The sequence below is a fragment of the Penaeus monodon genome, chromosome 36 (genome assembly GCF_015228065.2).
Source record: "Penaeus monodon isolate SGIC_2016 chromosome 36, NSTDA_Pmon_1, whole genome shotgun sequence".
Lineage (NCBI taxonomy): Eukaryota > Metazoa > Arthropoda > Malacostraca > Decapoda > Penaeidae > Penaeus > Penaeus monodon.
Window position 1 is genome coordinate 25,756,806 of NC_051421.1, and position 7,825 is coordinate 25,764,630.

Below are 7,825 nucleotides of genomic sequence, written 5' to 3' on the forward strand. Positions count from 1 at the left end.
ACGAGTTGTAACGCAATTATAACCCTATAATATTTTCAGCAACGTGACCTTATCAGAATAGAAGGTGCCATCTTAAAATTTTAGTTGATTATATTTCTTCATTATTTATCTTACTATTTGATTCATTATAAATATCACTTTCTTTAGTGTATTGATAGAATATAGGGGTAATATTGCCATTCTACAAACTACATATTGTAACTGCTTGATTGAAGAAATTTACAGGCCTAAGGCAATGATGAGCCCTAATCCCATGCGGGAAACGAGAATCCCCTCCCGGTATATAAACGCAGAGCTCGCCCGTCGGCGGTGTAGCAGCCTGGCAATCACCGAGGAGTCGCAAGGTCTCAGGCGAACCTAATACTCCTGGGGAGAGCGAGTCCTTCCGGAGAGCAAACATGTTGAAAGCGAGCGGAATGAGACTGCTTGTTGCGCTACTTCTCGCCAGCGCGGCGGCGGCAGGGAACAACGGTAAAAACCTGCTGATATGTATTATGGATATAAAAGTTTAAATACTCATATACATACACATAACACACACACATACATATGTACATACATACACACACACACACACAATATGTGTATATAAATATGAATATATACATATTGAGTACGCATATCTATAGAAGTTTCCATTTTTTATCAACAGTACCACCAACAACAGTTACCACCGACAACATTTTTTACCACCGACAACATTACCACCAACAACAGTACCACCAACAACAGTACACCGACAAAGTACCACCAAAAACAGTACCACCTACAACATTACCACCAACAACATTACCACCAACAACATTACCACCAACAACAGTACCCCCAAACAACAGTACCACCAACAACAGTACCACCAACAACAGTACCACCAACAACAGTACCACCAACAACAGTACCACCAACAACAGTACCACCAACAACAGTACCAGCAACAATATTACCACCAACAACAGTACCACCAACAACATTACCACCGACAACATTACCAGCAACAACATTACCAGCAACAACAGTACCACCAACAACAGTACCACCGACAACATTACCACCGACAACAGTACCACCGACAACATTACCACCGACAACATTACCACCAACAACATTACCACCGACAACAGTACCACCAACAACATTACCACCAACAACATTACCACCGACAACATTACCACCAACAGCATTACCACCGACAACATTACCACCGACAACATTACCACCGACAGCATTACCACCGACAACATTACCACCAACAACATTACCACCGACAACATTACCACCAACAACATTACCACCGACAACATTACCACCAACAACATTACCACCGACATTACCAGCAACAACATTACCAGCAACAACATTACCAGCAACAACTTTACCACCGACTACAGTACCAAACCAAAAACAGTACCACCAACACAGTACCACCAACAACGTACCCCCAAACAGCAGTACCACCACAACATTTACCCCCAAACAACATTACCAGCAACAATATTACCAGCAACAACATTACCACCAACAACAGTACCAGCAACAACATTACCAGCAACAACATTACCACCGACAACATTACCACCGACAACATTACCAGCAACAACAGTACCACCAACAACAGTACCACCGACAACATTACCACCGACAACATTACCAGCAACAACATTACCACCGACAACAGTACCACCGACAACATTACCACCGACAACATTACCAGCAACAACATTACCAGCAACAACATTACCACCGACAACATTACCACCGACAACATTACCACCGACAACATTTATAAACAACATCCGGAAGGTGGTGCTCCACACATCTGTCCCTGTCTGAACAAGGCTGCGCCTTCCTGTCGACTGCCGATCCTGAGTACACCTTTCACAGGAATCAAGCCCACTTCGCACCTTCCACTCCTAGGCCTGCTCACTCAGGCCTCCCCTCTGACCACCTGTCCCCTCGAGCAAGCCCGCGACTTACCACCCCCTGTCACGGTCTGATAAACCTGACCCCACCGCCGCTGAAGCAAGCGCCGCCCAGATGTACCGCTGAATAAAGGGGGACATTCGCCATACCCTCGCAGAAGGAGCTCGCTTGCATCCACATCAGCTTGTACGATATAAAGCCAAAAGCCAAGGCCACTTTCCTTATCCGCCTATCCATACTCTCGGTCGCTCACATCTGATGGCAGCGGTGTCCACGAGCCTCACAACGCCGATATTTCGCCGACTGCTCGCAGCGCTACGCTACCTGCCGACGTCTGTCGCCGACCAGCTTCCGTTTCGGGGTAAGTCCACTCTTGGTATGGCCAGTTCTACCCTCCGAACGCCTATCGATAAGTTACCTGTTTCCCTTAAGACCTCGTTCTTTTCACGTTCTCTGTAATTAAATCTCTACTGAAATTCCTTTTGCCTTGAACCTTACCCTTACGCTCAGATCTCCGCTGTTATCTGCATATGTCCAATCACACAACACGACCTTTCACACGCAGCCGAGCACAGTCTATCTTGGAAATAGATGCAGCTATAGTTGGTATAGAAAAGACATTTTTAACCCACAAACAAGCAAACGACACTGCACATTTCACCAGTGACTCTCCTTTACATAACGTTAGACACCTTCCTCCTCCTCCTTCCCCTACAACCCCTCGTCCCCGTGCACCTCATTTTCCTCTCTCCACAATGCCTTCAGACTCCTCCGCAACCACTAACCCAAGCTTCCTCCAGCCCTATTCGGTTGTTACCAAGTTTGATGGCAGCTTGAAACTAGACATAGATTCCCTGATCAAGGAAATTGAGGAATTTATTGTATCAACGGGGACACCGAGATCAGACAACGGGTTCGATAAGAAATGTTTAAATGCTGTTCATTCCCGTCTTGACCTTACCTCACCAAAGGTTAGGGAAGCGTTTCATGCTTTCGACCAACAACCTAACCCCTCGTGGGAATTGTTTAAGCAAGAATTTGGCATTCTATTCAGGCCCTCTCAGGTTGATCATGTACTACAGCTCGCCAGGATTTTTAGCTTACGGCCTCAGTCATTTTCTTACACTGACCTCCGCGCCCATTGTAATCGCGTTAGACTTGCAGTGAATAAGTGGATCTCTTCCATCCCAGACAACTCCCTTTCAAACATCAAAGGAGCATTTCGTGATACCGCATCTCACACTGAATATATGCTTTACTTCACTTCAGCAGTATTTGCATCATCACTCACCCCATTGTGCCAGGAGAAAGTTTGGCGTGAAATAGGAAAGATAGATAACGTTGTTGAACTACCGGACATTTTTTCTAAGGCAGTTAAAGAAGTTGCCGGCAATGACGTGCATGTAACCAACGCTTTATCTGCAAAACCGACCCCTCCTCCCCAACCCCAATCCTCCACTGAACTCGTTCGTGTGCCAACACGCCATCCCAACCCGCCCCTCCTGCCCTTACCTGCCCGCCCTAACCCTCGGTCCAGTTACTACCCCCGCATGCCAGGACGTTATGCTGCTACCCCGAACTCACCTTATCAGAACACCCCAATCCCTCGTCCTCTCTTTAGACCCCCTGCTGTTACCAATTGGATCCCTGAAAAGTCTGTCTGCCACAAATGCTTACATCATGGCCATTTTTCTCGCGACTGCCGGAACATTCCTGTATGCCCATTCCACAACATTTATGGACACCCATGGTATCAATGCAAAGACTATACAGAACAGAGTGCTATAACACAAGGTTTATTAACAAAAGCTAGACGCGGAAGTAGCCCCCACAAAACACAAAAGTCATGCCATTTTTTAGAGGAACTTCTCGAAGACCCCCAAGATACCCCCCCAGCAGACCCTTCCCCAGATGCAGAAATCATGCAAAGCCCATGGGACTCCGTACTCAATTAATAGCCTCTGCTACTTCTAGCCATTGCAATGACCCCCCTCTGCTTCCTGCACGCCTCAATGGTAAACCAGCAATGTTCTTCTTAGATAGTGGTTCGTCTGTCAGTCTGGTGTCCGCTTCAACTTTGTCAAGGTTTGGTTTAGATCTCAAGATCCAACCTCCCCGCTGGTCTGTACGTGGTGCTTCTGGTAACAGTCTGAGGGTAATAGGAGAAACGAGGCTGAACATTAAGTTCGATGGGATTTCGTTTCTCCATCCATTTATCGTTACCGAGTCCCATACTGTCCCTGGTGATCTCCTCCTGGGCCATGAGTTTCTCTGGCGTACAGGTATTGTCCATGATCCTAGGAATAACAGAATTAAGTTTAATGGCAAGTTTCTCTCCCTCGTTCAGCCTTCCTCCATGTGGACTCATCGCAACAGTTATGATGCACTCAGGCCCCCTCATAAGTACCACAACAAAGACTCAATTTCTAGCCATATAACTGGGAAAGATATTCCCCTCAACAAACACCACCCCAAACCCCCTGACCTCCCCAAGCATCGTCCCAAGCCCAGGTGCCAGAGAAGCCCCGCTTTGTGCCAAGTAAGCCTCCCACCTCCAAGCTTGGACAAGATACTCGTGCTGCCCCTCCCCATAATGCCCCCCTTGTCCTACCCCAGCTACTACTACACATTTTGGGCCCTTTTCATGGACTATGGGAGACAGCGCATTACACTTTCGTGTCAAGGAAATTACCACCATTCCTCCATTTACCGACATGCCTGTCAATGTTGTAACACATGTAAACGAGGGCGCATGCCTGGTCTTGCCAGAAGGATCTCGTGTTAAGGGAATTGCCATCTTGCCAGCACTTTATTCCATTTCTGAAGGGGAGACATTCTCCACCTGATTAACCTAACTCCTACCCCATCCGACTTCACAATAACACCCGAGTAGTTGATTATGAACTAGCTAAAGGTGAAGTCATGGAACTACCACCACCTGCCTTCACTGCAACCACTCAAACTCAGCCCACTCTGGGCGAGTCATCTCCCTCCTCTCATGAAACACTCTCGACTATCCCCTCCCCAGATTTTGATGAGGGTTATGAGATCTTGTCTCGCCTCTTCCGTGAATATCCCTCCCTATTGCCTTCTGAGTTTCGACCCCTTGGCAAGACTGATCTCCTACAACATAAGATTAACCTGGTTCCCAATGCTCAGCCTGTCTATATTCCAAGTTACCGCATCCCTCATAGCCGCCGCTCTGCTCTCGACAAGGCTACTGCTGACTTACTTGATCAAGGTATAATAACCCCAAGTACCTCACCCTGGTCTGCTCCAATGTTACTGGTACCCAAGAAAGATGGGACAATGAGACCTGTTATTGACTACAGACGACTAAACAAATTAACTATTCCTGAGCCATTTCCCATTCCCTCCCTTCGTCTGTTATTACAAGACATTGGGACTAACAACAAAGTCTTCTCGACTCTCGACTTAGCTAAGGGATTTCATCAGTTACCCATGCACCCTGATTCCCAAAAGCTAACTGCTTTTTCCACCCCTTCTGGACACTGGGAATTCACACGAATGCCCTTTGGCCTAAGAAACGCCCCATTGAGTTTTGCACGATTAATGTCCCTTGTCATGAGTGGTCTTGTTGGTAATGACGTACTCATTTATCTGGACGACCTATTGGTGGTGTCGAAGGATGTTGCCGAGCACGAAGTAAAGCTCAGGAAGATTTTTAGTAGACTATGTGAAGCTGGATTGACCATTAACCCTCAGAAGTGCCGTTTTTTTGCCTCTTCCCTTGAGTTTCTGGGTCATACCGTAACTTCAGCAGGAATCTCCCCTAATAATGATAAGGTAAAGAGCATAAGTAACTTCCCCGTCCCTAAGGATCAACATCAGATTAAGAGCTTCTTAGGTTTAGCAGGGTTTTATAGACCCTTCATACCCCATTTTGGTTCCATTGCAAGCCCTCTTTCCCGGCTACTTAAAAGAGACTCCGAATTTGTTTGGGGCAAGGAGCAGGACTTTGCATTTCAATCCCTCAAATCTAGGTTAATTAAGTCGCCGGTATTGGCTTTTCCAGATTTTTCCAAGCCCTTCATTTTAGCAACTGACGCCTCTAACGTTGGCATTGGCTCTGCACTTATGCAAGAATTCGAAGGAAAGCTAAAGCCCATTGCTTTTGCAAGTCGAGTCTTAAATATTGCTGAGAAGCGTTATTCGACATCTGACAAGGAATTGCTAAGCATTATATGGTCACTCAAACATTTTCGAGAGTTAATTCTAGGCTATGATATAGAAGTAAGAACGGACCATCAGCCACTGACCCATATCATGTCTTGCAAGGACCCCCATGGTAGATTGGCCAGGCATTTGGATACCTTGCTAGAGTTCAACCCCTCGATTGTGTATACCCCTGGCCCTTGCAATAAGGTTGCAGACGCCTTATCTCGAGCACCAGTATACTCCCTGTTCTCTGATAACTGCCCACCCCTAGATGCTCTAGATATTAATGACATAAAGAAAAGCAGAGAATGATAGCTTGTATAAGGACATCATCAAGAGTCTAGAAGCTAATCCCAGTACCCCTTTACCCCCTAGGAACCATCTTCCAGTTAAGGATTTTCCTGGACGATCTGGCCTCCTCTTTAGATTGCCCATCCCCAAAAGAAAGGGGAGAAGAAAGATTATTAAAAACTTTTGTAACCCCATCCCTTTTTTCCCCCTCACCCAAAATACCCCCCCGATCTTGAGGCCTCACGTGGGGCCAAAAAACCGTTAAGCTCTGGTCAAGATTCTATTTCCCCGGTTATCCAGAGAGTTTTCCGACATGTTAAATTGTCGTGTCTGCCCTTATCGGGGGCTAAACCCATCAGCCTCCCCTGCTTGTTGTATAATCCCTGTTTTCCCATTCCAGAAGGTTCTTTGCGAACCCTTTCAATTTATACCAACCCGGGGGCCGGGTCATTCTAGTTTTCATTGATAATTTCAGTAGTAGTGAGCTTGTTCCTGTCCCGGCAAGTCCTCCCCATTGCTAAGCCTTCTATAACAATATCATACAATACAGCCCCCCCGCACCGCACATAATAAAACAAATTTGTAATAGATCCTTCACAGTTATGTATTTAATAATGTCAAAAAGGTTAATATCCTCCCAAACCGCCTCGGGCCCAAAGGGTATCACAGGAGACTGAACAAGCCATTTTAAAAATTAATGAGAATAGATTACGACCTGATGATGGTGGGCCCCTCATTTCCCTTGTACATCAGTTTTAAACTCAAATTATCATTCCTCACTCGGTGAAAACCCCCATTTCCTGCTATTGGGTATGGACAAAAGACTCCCTTACATTTCTTGATGCGAAGCCAACCCCAAACTATGGAAAAATATCCCAAGACCACTTATCCCAGCAAAAAAGCCTTTACTTTTCCAAGAAAAGTTTAACTTTATCCAGGGACAAAATATTTGAAAAACCAAATAAATAAAAGGTTTAAGGAAATTGTGGGGGGGCACTAGTCTTTGGGGGAAAAAACCCCTAACTCCCCAAATGCCCAGTTAGCCCCTATCTTCGAGGGGCCCTACAGGGTGTACAGTGTCGCAAAACAAGGCACTTTGCAGGAGTTTGGAGGGCACAACATGGTTCCCTTTGACCAACTAAGTTTGCGTAAACTTTGAGACAGTTCCTATTGCATGCCTACCTGACCCAGGTCCCTATGTGCAGATATCCCGTCCTTTCCTGTCCCTTCTCGCTGTTAGTGGCGCCCATCTCCCCGGAACTACGAGCGCCCTGGCCCCATTATAAGGACTTGGGTAATTTCCCCTGCCCTTCTGTAAAAAACTGATTACTCCCCCCTTTATTAAATTCTCTTCACTTCCCCACATTTCACCATCCAAACTAAAAGAGCTAAAGATCAACATATATCATGAAAAATTTTTGAATGGTACACAGAG